At 39.3% G+C, this 18,520-nt stretch overlaps 1 protein-coding gene across 3 annotated transcripts in view; it reads left to right on the top strand.

The window, feature by feature from the left end:
- The first annotated feature begins 838 nt into the window (after window positions 1–838).
- The window catches only part of LOC128255504 (cGMP-specific 3',5'-cyclic phosphodiesterase), a 44,136-nt gene continuing 26,454 nt past the window's right edge, over window positions 839–18,520 (top strand). The window contains exons 1-2 of one of the 3 annotated variants that reach the window (XM_052985156.1): window positions 839–1,526; window positions 4,784–4,822. The gene's annotated coding sequence lies outside the window, so the exon portion shown is untranslated. Of the gene's footprint in view, window positions 1,527–4,783; window positions 4,823–17,540; window positions 17,874–18,520 lie in introns of those variants that run through there. The other 2 variants (XM_052985173.1, XM_052985165.1) reach the window with 2 other exon arrangements.

The following is an 18,520-nucleotide window of genomic DNA, read 5'->3' as shown; positions in this document are numbered from 1 at the left end:
TCTTCTTCACTGCGTTGCACCCTTTTGACTGAAATTATAATACCCTCTGCAAGGGTATAAAAAAAATATATACAAAATAAAATGTAACATTTTAACATTAACATATCATTAATTAAGCTAATCCTAAAATTCAAAGCCCCGCCTAAAAGTAGGCTTGTCCCAACTGCTTACTAACATTTCTCTTTGGCCACTCAATCTCATGGCTTCCCAAGATTGAGTTAGGAAGCTCTGACAGCAACAACTATGCGGCTTTTAGCTCAACAACTATCGGCGAAAAGACAAGGCCAGGCTAAGTCCGGCGCCTGCGCCGATCCCACGGTGTACAGTGGAATAGATACGGCCTAATTATAAAAATCTACTAAATTCCACTAAAAGAACATAGAAAAGCGTTCACTACCTACAAAATAAAAATTATGTCTTTAAATCTTAAACTATTTAATGAGAATACAAAAAGGAAAAGAAATATATTAGTGGGAAACAATTTTCAAAAAGGTTCTTGAAAACTAAACTGGGTTTTTTATATGAACTTTTAAAATTGTTTACATATTAAATTGATATTTTTTTTTTTATGAAATTTGAGATTATTTTAAGAAAATTAAAAATTAACTGAAAAACCCTTAATACCACTTGAAACGGACGGCTAAAAATTCATCTTAACTTGATAAGAGTTTTCGTTTAACTTCAGAGCCACTGTTAGACGCAGAAATGCGTGAGAGGACTCTCTCCTCTGAAAAGAAAGAGAAATGGAGAGAGTGGCTTGCGCCAAATAACAGTAAACAAAGCCCAGCTGCTACTGCTTCTGCTATCGGTAACACTTTATTTCAGTTGTTAACGGGGCGCCACCGCGAACTGGAGCAGCCAAAACGAAGCGCGGGAGTTAGCACAAAAGCTCCAAAAACGCTGCAGACCCGCAATAAATACTCGGTGAAATAGAGAGAGCGGAGAAAGACAGAGAGCGGGCCGAGAGAGAGGGCCGCTGAGAGAACCCATTCGAGAGAGAGACTTTCCGAGATAGATTGTTATTTGGCGACAGTCCCCGCACAGAATTATCTGCTCAGTGCAAAAGTTGTACTCGTGCTGCGTAGCTCGTGTGGGCAAGGCCGTTTCTCGACACGCCCACCCACCGCTCGTGCCCGTCGCCGCACCCGCGTGCCCCCTGCTACGCCCCCAGCTGGGAGCAGCAGCTGCTTTTCAGTGAAGTGCGTGCGCGGCAATGGAATTGCCGCCGGTTGAAAAAATCGTCCTGTGCAAAGTTATTTATGTTATGTATAAAACATATACCACTTTTTGCATAATACGAAAACTAAAACTAAACATTTAAGCGTCGCGTAAATATACTATTTACTTTCGCGCAATTCCCATCCCCCTTTATCAACAAAGCACCAGCCAGTCCTCGTTATCAGCAAACGAAACGCGACAAAAACAAAAAAAACGTTTCAGTGCGACACAAAAAACAAAAAAGAAAAAAGAAGTAAAAACCGAAATGAAAAGAAAATGCATTTGAAAGCGTGAATGTGTGTGTTAAGGTGAGTATTAGCCGCACGAGTGTGTCTGGCTGTGTGTGCGTGTGTGTGAGGGCCTCCGGCTCAGCTGAGTGCTGAGTAAACAAACAAAAACCAACCGAAGCCAAACACAAATCCCACCACAAATATCAACTACGCCAGCACCAGACTCACCCACACACCCGCACGCAATTATTAGCGTTCCCCAAATCCCCCAGAAATGTGCGAATTATGAAATATTTTACCCTTGAATGTCATACGTACTAGAATTAGCGGCAGGGGGCTACATAGCGTTACTTTTTAGCAACTTTTTCATACCCCTCTTACAGTATGAGACCAGGGTGTGATTAATTTCTGAAATAGTTTTCAAACCTTTGAAGAACAATACAAATCGTGTTTAACAATATTAAAAGCCCGTGTTCAAAATATTTAGAACTATTTTACAATATAAATTCACTTGATTTTAGTTTGCAAGATATGTGACAGATTTGGCCAATACCCTTAGATTTTATTTGATTAGGACTCCAGATAGTTTTCGTCAACAAAAATCTAGATTTTGTGCAATCGAAAACAGCACACTCATTGAGATTCTAAGATTTTCTGTAATTTTAATTAACCCTACAAAATTTTTCATTGGGCAAAAAATATTGCCGTCGGACATTTACTACTTTGTCAAATACATGAAGACTTTGTAGAAAAGATTTTGAACAATTTTAGTTGTTTAAAACGTTTGCATTCTGTGCTGGGAGCTAAATACAGAGAAGCATTAAAATAACATTGAATTGGTTTTTATGGACAGTTTGGTCTCTATAAATGGACTATTTACAACATTGTAACATTACGGAAACTATACTTTGAGATTCTATTTGCTAGCAGGTATAATTAAGTCGGGACACTTGTCCGCAAGAATTTTGACAGTATTTTTTTTTGGGATTGTACCATGGGGAATCAAGAGCAACAACTCCGTATGGCCCCAAAAATTTTACTGAGACGTGCGATGTCTAGCGCAAATTATTTGAGAGCTGCTTCAACGCATTTTGCCACTTTTCTTCTCGCGCGCAATTTTCATCTCGGCCGCCCTTTTGGAGACTCGCCAAAGTGTCTGTGAAATCCATTAAGTTTTGTTTTCGTTTTTTATGAACAACATTGACTTTGTCAACGGTTCGTTCTCCGTCATCCCTTGGACCCCTCTGCCCTCCTCCATCCTTACGCACTTTTCCGAACAGCAACTGTCTGAGCAAGTCTTTTATTTTATTTTAATGCCCTCACTTTGGCCACTCCTCGGCAGCTTCCCTTTGAAGGATTTTTTGCAAAAACATTGTCAAATTTATTGACTCACTTTCGTCTTTGTATTATCCGGCTTTATCCGTCTGCTGTTTTCTCTTTGTTGGCTATACTCCCTCGCACCAACGAACGTGACAAGTTATTTCAAATTGAACAGGAGCTTTAAGGGCCATAAACTCGGCTCTTGACAACTTTCAAGAACTCCAATTAGGTTAATTATCGGTCTGGTAAAATAATATGTGCAGGTTTTTTTTTCATGAAAATCACTTTTGTAGATAATTAAAAAACTGCTTTGGGTTTGTTGTGAAATTCCTGAGAACGTCAAAGTAAAACTTGTCTTTGCTCAAACTACTTGAAAGCGTATGATGGTTCCTATATATGAAAACGTTCCTTTATAAATTTAATTAGTAGTTAGTTAGTTAGTTAAGAATCTAAGAAGATAAAATAAGAACTTCTACTGTTAAGGAAAATATAAATCTTTACAAGTTTAAAAACAATATTTTTATTCATGGTATTCCACATTATGTTTGAGATACACTTATTGAGCAATTGTTTTTCGGTTACCCTCACCATTACTGAAGATCTGTATAAGCTAAATGAAGTTGAAGAGCCGGCTAAAAGCTTTCAAAGTGCCACACCGCACCTGTCTTTAGTGGCTCGCTCTCAATCTCGTGGGAGTCCTCATGTTTTCTGTTTGCGTTTAAGTGTTCGGTGTGTAATGCGGATAAGGTTAAGGTCGCGCGGACTTATAGCATATGACGTCCCGATTTTCGTGGAGCCGCTTATAAATAGTCCCCGTTCTCGGCGATTACCCTTCGCATGCAATTTTCCCGGGCGTTTGTTTGCTCGGCTCCCTCTTCTTCTTTTATTTTTTTGAGGCCCGGCACGGGCCTTTTACTTCGGGGTAAAATTGAGAATTTTCGACCAAAAACCCAAGGCTCAAACTTCGCTCTCGGCCATGTTTATGGCGTCTGTCGCTGACTGACGTTCATTGGCTTTTGTGCGGATATTTGTTTTTGTTATTATTCCGACATTCGTGGTCGCCCGTATCCTTCGTCCTTCATCATTGGCCATAAAACGGTGTCTCCGAGCAAATTTCGCTGGTCGCTTCGGCATCTGTGGCTATGTTTCAACCTTGCCTCAGTATGGACTCTCTATCTTTCTTCAATTTTTACAAGTTTATTTTGTTCCCGAAATTCTCGGGCATTCTTTGCATTTCATCTTGCTGTTTGTTGTCGCTCTGGGACTTCCCATTCCTTTACGCCCATCAGTCATGAATCCTACTTTCCTTCCTTTTCCGACTTCATTTAATCAGCAATTCATTTATTTAAACGCCTTTGAGAAAATCATTTTATTTATTGATTTCTTCGAATGACAGGGAGAGGGATATAAAGAGAGAGTAGAAAAGGAAAAGCGAGCAGGACACGCGCTATCTGCTACAACGGATACTAATTCGATTTGTTGCTTTCAAAATTTGGGTAAAATTAGTTATAAATCCAAGTCTACTTAATTACATTCGACGTACACTTTGGACAATTTATGATATAACCAATTAAGCCGACTCTTGTTATTCGTAAAATATTTCCTATATTTTTTCGCATGGTTTAACTGTGAGGTCCAATTTATTACTGTCGTTTACGAATCTGTTTGTAATTTACAATGCTTGGTACTTAATTGTATTCGAACAGAAATTATTTACGAGTATGATTACATTGGTTTGGTAGCAGCATTTTTAGAAACTAAAAATACTTAAAATTAAAGTTAAATAACTTATTAATATAAAAATAATTTTTTTAATTGCTTACATCTACATGTTTTTTTTTAAATCAACTAGGTTTCTGCGGAATTAAATATACCATATGAAAATGTCATTTTCTAAGTACCAGATACCATAACATCACCAAATCTGCAACTTTGATCTAAAATAAACTTTCAAACTTAAAGTAAATGCCAAAAAATTAATTTCAAACTAATTATTTTCCTCACTTTCTTTGCAGCCAAAAAGCCACAGCAACTTTTTCAACAAAAAATAATTGGTAAGTCACGTTGCGTATACGCAGCGATGCCTTTAAAATCGCTTACAAACTACCCAAAGAAACTTGGAAACAATGAGGATGATAGAGTTCGATCTATTAATAGCTTCCCCAAAGGATAGTTGTAAACTTTGGCTCCAGCTGCGAATCGGTGCAAAAGACACTATCGAAGACGGATGACACGGGCACGCCCCCAATCGCATTACTTTTTTTTAAGGGGAGAGAGCAACCCAAACACGCCGTCTGGGGAAACTGGTTCCACTGCAACTGTCGTCGTTCTTTTAGCAATCATCTCGGAAAAGAAACCACAGTAGCCAAAAAAAACAACCTTTATAGAACGAAATTGGAGGGAAAACTTCGTCGTTAGCCGTTTTGTGCAGCGCTTATCCGTCTTAGCCACTTTGAGTCGCGTTTCTGCCGCCACTCGCCGATATTTTTTGCAAAGTTTTGGCCACGTTTACATGGTTTCCTCTCCCAAATTCCTTGGTCGATGTGGCTTTTTGCCGGAAATAACACACGAGTGCGGCGCAATAGAAGCCAGACATAAAGGGTGTGCAAGCCAAGTTCTCTTTTTGCCGGCTCCCATGGCAAAAATTATTGTCTAAGGTTCTGTCGCTGTCCCTCCCAACGCATAAATTTGACTGTCCCACATGTCCTGCGATTCCACTTGTTCTTTACTTTTTTTCCCCTTTTCCCTATGCGCTCGCATATCCTGTTACCGCTCTCTGTGGGCTTTGCCTTTGTTTTTTCTTCTATTGTTCGGTTCTGCCTTTTAGTTTTATCCAGCGTTTATTTGCGCTATTTTTAGTCCAACACTTTAATTTTGGTTGATATTTTTGTTCTGGCATTTGTGGTGATAAAGTTGACCGTGTTGTTTTCACATCCGTGGTTGTGGGCCAAAACCGAATTGTTTACAAATTCGAATTCCCAATTAAAAGCTTTCGACTTTTGCTTTGCTATCGGCCTCGCTATCGATTATATAATAATAAACCTGCCTGGCCACGTGGCGCCTGAACTTGCCACGTAATTATATTTTCATGTGGACGCAAGTGCCAGTCGCTCGAACTCGTTATGGCCGGAAGGCAATTACGAGTAATTTTAATAACACAGATTACGCATACGCAGCGTGGGATAGCCGTCAGTATATGAAATAGGTCATGGCAAGCATTCTAATGACAGTTCTAAAAACTGTTTGATTGTTTTATAGCTAGATATCGAAATTTGAATTACCTATAAATTTTTATAAATGTTGAAACTTAAAGATATATGAAAAATCTTTACGATCAGCAGAATTTTATGTTATATAGAAATAACATAATTGCTTTAATTAAATCTTAATAGTATAAATTTATTGGGGTATGCATTTCTAAAAACCCTTATTTGTTTTTGAATTAAAAAAAATGTAATAATTTGAAAACTATTTTATTTAAATCAATTAAGTTTAGGCAGCGTTATTAACATTTAGTAGTTTAAAAGGTATAGCCGTGCAAAGTTAAGCTATTTTTAGCGATTTCCCGCTAAAAAGGCTAGTTTTTCAAAAGGTAGAACAAACTATTTTTTGCAACGAGCTGCACAACACATAAAAAATTATTTAAGATTTCTAAAACCAGTCCTTTAAATTCTTTGAAACTGACAAACAATTTAAAGCCGTTGGCATAACAGGTTTAAATTAAACTGAGAGTTCAGTTAATTTAGCAAACTGTTCATTTTGAAGCCACTCACACACGCTTTCCGGCAGAGACTCAATTACTTAGTCCGACTTTTGAGGACCCACGTAGAGCTGGAAAGTGGTTTACCGGGTTTTAAGACACGCCCACATACGGGCAAAAGTCCTTTCGGGAATCCAGTGACCCAGCAGCGTCAGCATAATTAAATTATTCCACAACAATTGCCGGTGAAACAAGAGTCGCTCATTGAGTTAATTTGTGACAAGTCGAGGTGGCGATGTCGACGATTTCACTGCCGCCAAAGTTTTTCAGTGTGCTTTGGTCTGACTGTTGGTCATTTGGGCTCGGGGCTTTTCGCAGAAAAGGATTAATTAGGATTAAAAGTGTGTCGAGTGGTCGACAAAAGCCCAGAACGGTTAGCCCTCAACTGCGAAGAGGCCAGCGGTGGCCTCAAAAAGGCAGGGAAGCTCGGAAGGAAAATAAAGTAAAATAAAAGTGGCTGGATGCTTTCTGGCGGTGGGCGTAATCGTGCGGCATAAATAAGTCAACCAGTTGGCCAACAACTTCAACTTGGCTGCTTGATTATGATTTCTCATTTTGTGCATGGCGTATTTAATTAACATAATTCGATTTAATTCTGGATTCCGAACGCTGCCGGTTTTTGTTTGACTGATTTAAATACAAATAAAAATGAGTTTAACATAAATTGCAATTTATTACACAGGCTCGATTAATTTTTGTTGTTCTGAGTTTTTTCTACCCTTGTTGATCTTGCCAAATTTAATTGAATAACAATTTTAAAATTGGCATATAGCGCACCCGCCCAACTCGTTCCCAGGCGCAACTCGTTCCTTACCGAATTCAATTAAAAACTAACAGCATTTATCGGTTTTCAATGTAATCAGTTCGGATATTGTGTTAAAGCTCTTGCCCCGGCTGTAATTGAAATGTGAATGCTTGAGTGCATGACAGAGCTGAAACTGAAATCAGTTTTATGGCAATAAATAAATAAGTTAAGCTGTCAAATCCACTCCCAGCCGCCGGTTCCCACTAAAAGTATTGATTCTACCGGCGTTAGAAAACATGGATACAATTCGAGCCTTTTTTTAGTAAATCAGTCTTTCTAGCTTTTGCTATGAGTGTACCAACAATGCGTCGCTAATCTAATGAAATCATTTTCATATTCATTTTGCTGACATTAAAGTTTTAAAAACCTGAATGACTGGGGCCAACCCTTTTGCGATTTCGACCTTTTCGTAGAACTGCCGGCGTACACTTTAAACTGCCAGTGATGCCCTGCTGCGGTCGTCCATGCGGAATTGTTATTATTTAAATGGTCTATATAACTCCGATCCCCTTTTTTGCGGTGAATTTTTTGCAGGGTAGAGTGGATGTTTTAATTTTAAATCAGAGAGAGCGCAAAAAATTATATGCTATTTATTTTGGAAGTATATACTCAAATTTGTGTGACTCAATTAAACTAATTAATTTATTAATATCAACTTTCATTAAAAAATTAAAATAAGCATAAACATATAAAAAATAATAATTATAATAATATCTCTATTTTAATGATTTCCCAAAGATCTGAATTTTTTAACGAAAATAGTTCAAATAAAACTTAAAATGTAACCGTGCATTGTTATGAGAATTAGTTTGTATATCTTCGAAATGCATAGCTAAGTAATTTAGTTTTCAAAATGGCTAAACCTTAGGATATCTAATCTGTTTATCTCAATAGTAGAGCTATAATCTCTTTTTAGCCAAACTGCAAAACGCATTTGTTTGGCCAGCAAACTGAGTGGAAAAAACTTTTAACTAAAAAGCGAGGAGGAGCCCAAGCACACACAAACATGCAAACACACTATGAGGAAAGGACAACTGAAGGGGGCTGGGGGGATACGAAACGGTGAATCGGACTAGCAAAGTTGAAAATTGTGAAATGTAAGCAAATTGCAAATGCCAAAAGATGTGGGGAGATAATGTCCGTATAGAAAGGGGAGATACGCACACAGAGATGGTAAAATGTCCGTCTTTTTAGCCACGGTTTCGTGCTAAAGTATACGACTTCCAAGTAAACGCACACGAATGTATGAATATTTCATTTTGTAAATGTAACTAAATACATAAGCCAGGCCGCAGGACATGTCTCTCATCTTCATTTCGCCATCAAATCTGCAAAAGGACGTGTGTAAAGTGTCGATGTTGGTGTGCTGTTCTGTGCTGTATGCGTGTGTTTTTGCGAGCTGCGGTTTTGCAATTGAATACGAGGGTCTGGTCCTTGCTTCCTTTTGAGGTCTTGAGTCGAGTGCCAAGTGCCTCTCCTTGGGTTGCCATAAACGATTCTCGCTGTTTATGCTAAAAATCTATGCCACATTAGTTCGTTGCCATCCAGTTGGGCCAAGTTTGTTGTCGTTTCGCTTTGTTTCGAGGGTCATGTTCGGGCTGCCTCCGATGTTGCGCTTTTGTTTGGCCCATGTGCTTGGCTTTTGTGCGCTGTGAAGAGCGCTTGAGGTTGCCAGCGAGCGAACAGGAAGCCGGCGGACAGTCAGACAGTCTGACTGCCAGACACACATTCGGTTAGATAGATAGCAGAGGGGCAAAGATGGGGATAAACACTAAAAAAAAGATCTCACTAAGCCACAGCTACTTATTATTATTATTGTTAAAATCTATTCACTCCAGATATATGTACATATCTTTTACAATCTGAAATATTTGGAAATAACTTAAAAATCGAGTTAAAAGTATTATGTAGGGATATGTTTACTTTGATCGGAACTGAGCGTCACCATCACCTTAGTATTTTTTAAAAACGAGCTTAATTTAATCAAACCATGATTTTTGATATCAGATTAATTGATTTTACATCGCTGGATATTATTTTAAAGTACAATGAAATCTTAATATTAGCTTTGTTTTAAATGGTTCAAACAAAAATTTATTGGATTTGCATACTTTAGTATAGGTTTTTAAGATTTTGTTGACTTATAAAACGGGCATCCGTAATATGCCTGTTGTTGTACTTTCATTTGAGTACCAGCTATTTTTGCATGTGCAGGCACAGTTACACGCAGATACGATTTGGTGAGCAGGCAAGGTCGCACAAATGGGACAAAAGAGCATGAGCGTAAGCGGCCATAAACAGGCTCCCAACAACATGCAACAATGTTCATGTAATTATGCGCCCGAGTCCATGTTGTCAGGCAGCTCATGTTGATGCTAAACTCCGCTCGGTTTTATATCCCTCCTCAGGCCCTGCAGGCTGCAAGTTGCTCCGAGTTGAGTTATTATCTCTGCCCGTTGAAGGCGAGTGTGTGTGGGCGGTGTATTTCTAACGCCCAAAGCACCTGGAGCAAAAAGATGCCTCACATAACACTAACAGCTTGGCAAGTTTCAGGTAATTAATAACCGTAATTAAGTTGACTTAATCTTAATTGCCGTTTTTACATTCTTGTGTTGATAAAATGTGCCACAATGTGCGATTAATGTGGGCTATCAACTTCAACTTCTTTGTCTCACTTAACAGGTCTTAAAGGCCAACTTAAAGCCACTGAGAAATGCAAATGATGAAGACGACAAAAAGGAGAGCACTGAGAGAATCCAAATGCTCCTCAGTCCCATAAATTTTCGATGAGTATTCAAAGCCCTCAATGCAAATCATGGTCATCCGACTCTCGAGCGGGACTTCTTCTGGCTGCTGCACACGCTGCGTATGAGCAATTAAACGGAAACCAGACCCACGTCACGTATTCGCCATGTGACACTAGTTCTTCGTGTTTAATTACAGTTTTTATGACTTCAACGGGCACGAAAACCGATTCGCGACCACATTAAACGTCGAGATGGGACGCGGGAACCAAGAAAAACTGAGTAACGGTCAGTTTTTCGAGGACTGGGACAGAAAAAGGCGCATGCAATAAAAAGGAAATTAATTACTGCCGGAAAACCCAAATGGTTGGAGGGAGGAGAGGCGCCTAGAAGTATGCCCCAAGTGATGGGAAAACGTTAAAGGCACTGGACAAGTTCAAGGTGCGTGGCGGCGACGCCGGCAAAGAATATCATAAAAGTGAAAGAAATATTGCTTTTACTTGAGCACACAGCCCACCCACATACGCCAATACACCCGCGCACACAGCAACAAACATAAGCAACAATAAACGTGTGCATAAATTTCGTGTCGAGTTGCGAGGTGCACGCAATGCGGGGGAGGGGGACTAAAAAAAGGAATGGCGTCAGCCAACATTTGAATAGCACGCACACACGCATATGTCTCGATGGCATTCGGTACAGTGGATACTCGCAAAAAATACACAAATGTCAAAAGTATTTATTTGATTTGATATATATTTCTAGAGTGTCCTACTTAGATATAAGGCTTTAAAACTACAAACTTTATCTCAAACCATTTGTGGAATATTTGTTTAATTAGTCTTTACAATGAAATTCTTTAGACCGAGCCAACGATTACTTCTTTTTTTTTAACCATAGCTTATCAGAAAAAATAAAAAATAACAAGATTTCATGGAAAATGAAGACATATTTCGCAAAATAAATATTTCTCTAATATAATTATTAAATCAATCAATTACAAACAAGATTTTTAAAGCATTCCGATTTTTTTTAGAGAGTGCCAGCAGCACAATAGTTGAATATTCTGTTTACGTGCCGTTGCCGCCGTCATTACTGTTTGCTTTTCCATTTTATTTTGCGCTTGCTATCGTCACTTCTGGATTCAATCAATCTTCCTTCTGTGGCGAGCAACTCCAGCACGCACCGCCAGCTGAGTGCCACTCTCAGTCAGTGGAGGGCCTGCCACGTGGCGTATGCGTAATGTGTTGATATTTGATACACATCTTGTCACTTTAAAGGGGGGAAGTCTCATTGGGATCTCCCAGTGACCCGGGGCCATAATTTTGGACCGCCCTTGCCAGGCGGGCAAACAAGATTCTAATCTATTAGCTGCTAATCGTTTATCCATATGTAAATTGACTGCCCAAAGGGGAATCATCACAAATATTGGACTTGTGTAGGTGGAAGGAAGCCATTGCTTGGACAAGGATAAGCCTCCTTGCTTTCATTTCCGCAATGTGTGTTAATGCTTGCACAGTAAGTCCCAAGATCGCAATGCAAGCTATGGGCGAAAAGAAAAATATTTTCATAAAAAAAAGTTTTTATAAATTTAGATTGAAATCTCAAAATTTTTAATTGCTATTAAAACTTGCACAAAATAATTGTTTAATTAAAAAGAAAACCATAAGCTGCTGCCATAATTTAGACAATCAATGACAGCATAATATAAACTTTCGTTAAACTTTTGTTATATCGAGTATTGATTTTAGTTTTTGCCAGTGAGGGAATAGCTGAAATTCTTCAGGCACAACTGCCTGCCTGCCTATTCATGTTGCTAGCCAATAAAATTGTGCTCCACCCCAACTACATATAATGCCAGCAATCAATCTGTGACCCGCCACAACATTAGAGCATGGCGAATGGAACGTAAATCATAAAAATCGCATACACTCAAGGCAAGTATGCGAGCTGATTTTTCAAAACGTGCAATTTACTCGTAGTTTTTACCACTACCCTATCGCAAAGTTTCACAGCCACGCAAGTTTGCCTAATGGCCCAAATATAGAAAAACTAAGCTACTGAACAAATGGCGGGTTTTTAATATTCACTAGTTTTTATAGTAAGGTTCGGCCATGATGTATGCTATGAATTGTGTGCGCTCGTTGAGCGTAAAAATTGAAATTCCTTCGTTGGCATACGCTCTATAGAAGCTGTTTCCATTTCATTTATACATGATGATGCCATAGAACTGCTGGGCCCGAAGGATTCGGCCTGGTCACATAAATAGTTAGCTTTGCGGTTGGCTGCTCGTTCCCCCGTCCAGCAAGGCGAATGAATAATATTTTTGCGGCCATATGTAACTAAATTCAAAACGCATTCAAGCCTGCAGTCTATTTCTGGAGTTCTTGTGACCGCAATAATAAGTTCGAGGAAGGAAAAAAACGGATGAGAGGTTTTTCTTAAAAAAGATATTTTTAAATCGGAGAAAAGAAAGATTGTATTCCTCCTTCCAGGAACTGTCACTTACTTAGTTATCAGCATTCGATTTCAGACACCATCCGCTTCGGTTTGTCTTGCCCCGGGGAAATGCAAACATTGTCGGCAGGCAACAAAATTATTTGCAAACTGCATTCTGAAAAACAAACGCTTGGAAATTACGAACATCGAGGACCGCCGCAGGCGAACCGCTGGAAATGAAATCAATGTATGCCACAATCAATTTAAAAGTTCTCAATGTATATTCAACTGATTTGCGACACGTCGAGCATTTTAATTGAGTTTTCTTATCGGAAAGCGAATAGAATTTTCCACGAAGGGTGGCATAAAAAAGCATTCACTGGGGGAGGAGAAAAACGCCCGATAAATATGCAAAACGCGAACGATTCATATTTTTCATGTGCAGCAGTAGAGAAGCCAGAAGGACCGGACAGAAACGAGCTCTTGCCGGGATTCTCACACGCCGGAAAATGTGACAGAAGAGTGACAGCACTGTGGCATCTGATTGATATGCAGATGGTGCGTATACGTGTTCGAATACAGACATTTATCCCACTGCAAAAAAGGAAGCCACAGCGCAGGGACAAAACTAACTTAAACGCTTGACATGACAGCGGTTAAAGATAGTGAGACGGATGTGGCAAACTCAGCAAAAAGGGGACTTAGACGTCATCAAACGAATCAGAATCCGCTGATGGGAAAATTCGTGTCAAGCACATGGCGATTTATGCTAAATTATGTAATGAACCAGGCGGAGACTTAATTAAGTGCACGCTTCGTTTTGAACAATTTTATTGAAGCGAGTCACGCGTTTGCGCTCTCAAATCGCTCAGTTGCGCAGCTGGAATGTAAACAGTTTGGACTGAAATTAGCGAGCATTTAGCACCATTTCTCGCACCTCATATGATCACCATAAAAATAAAATCACGTTAAATATTTATCAATAAACGTGCGCTTACATAATCAAGAATTAGTGAAGCCAAGTGGGAAATTATTGAACACTTTGGCGCCAACTCAAGCTCGAACGGCATTATTTGATCGGGGCCTTTGCGACACGTGTGAAACTAGTTTTGCCTGTCGAAGAGAGAATAGAGGTGTTGCAATTCGAACGAATTCTAACTACAGTTGAATGCGGAGCCTTTGGGAGTTTTCAAAAGTGTTTGTAAAAGCTGTAGCTAAAGAACTCTTTCAAATTTACCTTAAAAAAGGTGCAACTCTATTGTGTTTGTTTCTAAATACTTTTTTAAAAAGTAAAAATGTTTAAGGATATATTTATGACAATGAAGATATATATAAATACCAATGATGACAATAAGATAATTGATTTGTCAAATAATTTATGCCTATTGAAAGAAAAACGGAAAATATACTCTTTTAAAGTTTTATGTTTTAAAGTCATAAAAACTGCATTGCTGAGTTGGCTTGCAAGGACTTTTAAAACTCCTAGTGGCCATTCATCACCAGCAGAAGTTTATTTGACGGCCTCAATTCGTCCCCTTCAGCTGTCGTTAATCTGCCAGCCTTTTCACCTGCCCTCAGCTCACCTGTCACCTCGTACACCTGATTATGCCATTGCTCCCAAACCGACTTATGGCTGATTGCCATTGCCATTGTTGCACCTCAGCCAAGGATGTCTGCAAAGGTGCCAGATTGCAACTTGTCTTCGGTGAAATATTCGAGCTTTTTATTTCGCTGGCATTTGACAATTTATTTGCCAAAGTTTGTACGCGCTCTTGGCACAAATTGCTCAGATGTTTTGGCAATTCGTCAAACAAATTTGGCAATGCTACCAGCAGGACGAGCGGTTCCTGGCTCAACTTGCACCGGGCCTGCTTCTGTTGGCAGAAGTATTCGAGGGGGCATTAACACATCAGTCTTAAAATTTAACGACCTATCCTGGCACTCGAGGATCAGAGGGCGGTGGCGGCGGTGCGGTCATAAAAGTCAGCCGGAAGTTGTAAAAAATCCGCCATGTGCGGAGAAACGGAAAGGCGACATTTGTACGGACACAGCAGCGGGGGAAAACGAGCTTGGGATATGTTTGTCTGTTCGCCTGGCCTTATAAAATTATATGCCCGAGCATCAAAATTTTTATCGTTCTTCGGTTTCAAGCTCAAATATAATGAGAACGTTCCAATGCTCGCCGACCAAGTTGGCTTAGAGGTGCAATATAAATATCGGTTTTCTTGGATTCACGTACATTCACTTCATCATCATCATCTTTGGTTATCCGCAACGATGATTCTGGATGGGTAGAAGGCTTGACTGCCTTCCCCTTCTATCGATTCGATCTGTTTGCCAGCATGTTTGTCTGTTTGGCCATTCTGCAATATTTATACAAGTTGCAAAACGAATGTAAGTCACTTGCAGTCCGTTCCGCTTGGCAGACACCTGCAGGCTACGTGCTGGACTTTTGAATGCGGCATACATTGACTTTTATTGAGTGTCATGGGAGTAGATACGATTTCCCATATCATTTTTTGGCAGATGCTACTTTTCAACTATTAAAATTCTTTACATTTATTGCATACGTTCACTCACCTGACTCGAGCTGAAACTAACTGCCTAAACAAATAACAAAGAATGGAAGTATTTTATCAAAGCACCACCATTTATGTAAAAATCATATTTACATATTTACAAAGCCTTGTGGAAAGCAACTCGGAATGCAGATAAAACACTGGTAGAAAGAATCAGTTTTATAAAATTTACCTATTACAAATTTAAATTAAGGTGGACCAAGTGTTTTTTACAACAGTTTTATAAAAACATCTTTAACATTTAGAATAATAGTAGGTTATTTCTTAGATTTAATATATGTTGACTAAGGTTTTCTTGAAAAATACCTTTGGTTTCTTCTAATACTAAAGCATCTACCTTTGAACTGTGGAAATATATGTAACTTAGCAGTCACTTTGTAGCATACAGTAACTTCTGTATAAGTGTGCATTAAAAGGGAACAGTAAATCCTTGAAGTTCCTGAAATATTCATAAGGCAAAAATCAAGTAATAAGATGGAAACTCGCTGTCTGCATTCCGCAAGCTCTGCAGCTTGATGAGCTTGTCAGAGTTCCCTGGGGTGGAAAGTAACGGGCAAGACCAGGAAAAAGAGCCAAAAGACAGGAACACTCACCAGGGAGACGAGAAGCCAAGGTGGCCAAGTCGACCACAAAATATCCATCACCATCAACAAGTGAAGCTGCAGTTTGGCTTTAATAAATTTTTCACCTTGAGCTGCATGCGAAGCTAGAGCAATCCGAGAACTTCTGTCCTTCCGCTAGGAAAACAAATAAAACTGGAGACTCATACACCCCGTGGTCCAAGCACCCTTGCCTGTGACTTTGTATTTTCGTTCTTTTTTCTGCGCATTTGATGCGGCCGGCTTACACGGATATGGCTTGTTCGTGTTGTAGCCGTAACCAGCAGCTGCTGTTACCACTCCGGCTTCTGGCTCCTGTTCCTCATTCCTGATCTGTTTCCGGATTGGCATTGTAAAACTTTTGCGCCAGTTGTGCAATACATAAGTTGGGCCATTTTAAAGTGACGGTTGTTACAACTTGAACACGGAGTCGGTAATGGATAGGACAGGGCAAAAACGGTGGCACAAAATAAGAAATCATGTAATCTTGGGCTTTACTAGTGTCTGTGCAAGTACCGTGATGTCGCCAATGTTAAATTTGGGAATTGGAAAGACTTATAACTTCTTTAATAAAAAGTAAGAGCTTATTTAGAAAAGATTTTATTGAATCTTCATTTTCAATCTATATTTCAATTTATTTGGTTCCTAAGTTGTATCAAAAGTTGTTATGTTTTAAAGGAGTTCTCCCTTCTGAACTGTCCTCAAAGTTGTTTACAAAGGAATATTTTCATATTTAAAGTATTAAATTACACTGATTAAATTGGTAGGTTTTTATAACATACATTTTTTAATGTGGCGATAGTTAAATCTCCGAAGTTAAGAGTTTCTTTGATTTTCTGGTGTTTAAGTGTCTTGCTCTGCCTCGATTGACTTATGATTCTTTTTCAATGCTGTTTATAATGCTGACATATCGAGGTATGTGACGCAAATCAAATATAAACTTAATGGCTATCAAAACTTTTCCTCTACTACCCGAAAAGTCTGTTTGCGCTTCCGGGCAATTGAGGCTCTGTGAGTCGACATCGGCTTTGGAAATGCAGAACTTCTCAAACAACCATACGTTAAAGGGCGTCCAAGTTCATTGCAGTTAAATGAGCTGGACCGGAGCGAATTCAGTTTCAATTAGCTCTTATTAAGTGCAAATGAAAGTCAACTAGCGGTTAGAAAACCAAATGGATTTTTTGGATTTAAGCTAAATTAATTCGCTTAGCAACTTTCGCCTCAACAAAGAACTTTGACATGGCAGTTGTTAATATAAATTTATTTAGATTTTCGCTTTTCAAAACTTTTCTCTTGATAAATGACTGCCCGGGGCGATCGCCTTGTGCCGTCATAAACTATTCCTTTGATAAATGGCGGAGAGGGGATGCGCAAAAGGAGGAATCTGCATGCCATCAACATGCAACAGGAAATTCGGAAAAACTTGTCACTCAGCTAAAGTTAGCTTCAGAAATGTTTTAGCTGCAGACTTTATGTTTTCGCTTTCTAATTTATTTACTAAAATGCGTTTTACCTTGTTCGATGAAAGGCTAAAAACGCGAATCAGTTCGTTGGAATAAGTTTTATAGTTTATTTATAATGTGTTTCATTTGCTGGACATTGAAGCCAATAGCCAAGTAGGATGAAATTATCTTCCGCAATAGCTCAGTTTTAATTAAAGTGAATGACGGCCATTAAAATTATGCCATTGTCACGCCCCTTGGTTCTAGTTCACAATTAATGCTAATAAGCAGCCGCAGCCAACTGACGCATTTAAACGTGGTCAAGAGCGCATGGAAAATGATCTTGGGGTGGGAGATTCCTTTCCCCGGGGTAAAGACCACAACAATGCTCGTTGTTGACCCAGTTAGATGCGCGAACCCGATAAAATTCCCAGTAAACAAGGGTGCCCACAAACGCACAGACATAGCGAGAGAGAGACACATACACATAAAAAAGCGACAATAACAGTGGTAGAAGCGTACGGACCATGAAAACTTAAGCAAGAATGCAAATCCACTTGACTTGATTGAAATCATAAAAGAAAAAACCGGCAACGAAACAACCGAAATTGCCATTGCAAAGACGCACAAACTGGCGACATAAAAATAAAACGCAAGAGGCGGTAAAGTAGGCGGTTCTCGAATACATCAATCATAAACGTCACACACTGCAGAGCAATCGGCTCAAGTAGACTGAAGTAAACTATTGCCAGAAGTTTGAAATCATATATTTAAAATTAGAAATCATTTAAGTTTCGTAATTAATTAAATAAGTTTATTTTGCAAAACTTTCTTATCTTAAATATGTAATTGGTGAACAAATATTTATGTATTATTATATATTTATTATGTATCAAAATAGTTTTTTTTTCCAAGTGTACTAGTTGACACAATGCTCATACGCACTGTTGCCAACAAACATTTTGTAGCATACTTTTCGGATGGCAAAGTTTGTGCAAATGATTTTCATAAATGAAATTTATGTACGCTAAAATTGTTTCGCCGTTTGGTTCAAAAAGCATAAAGCAGCCCACTTAATGCGCTGCCTGGGACCGTTGGCGTTTCGAAGGGCATGGCCACAGCCCCCAATCCAAACCTCCCCACCTCCCCCGGGAAATGTCAAGGGGGCGTGCCAAAAAGGGGTTGGATGACAAACGTGCCATGGTTGCATGATAAATAGCAGCTGAGTGGAGCAAGATAGAGCAAACAAACTAACACAGTGGCGCAAGCAAACTGACAGCAAAGGACACACTTAGTTCGGAGGACTGTGGACCAGCGCAGGTCCTGTGGGATCCGTGGGCTGCCGCAACTGAGTGACACACTGACTCCTGGACTGGACACATTC

Source organism: Drosophila gunungcola, chromosome 3R (genome assembly GCF_025200985.1).
Source record: "Drosophila gunungcola strain Sukarami chromosome 3R, Dgunungcola_SK_2, whole genome shotgun sequence".
Classification (NCBI taxonomy): domain Eukaryota; kingdom Metazoa; phylum Arthropoda; class Insecta; order Diptera; family Drosophilidae; genus Drosophila; species Drosophila gunungcola.
The sequence above is the reverse complement of the archived record's forward strand: the minus strand, read 5'-3'. Positions and strand labels throughout refer to the sequence as shown.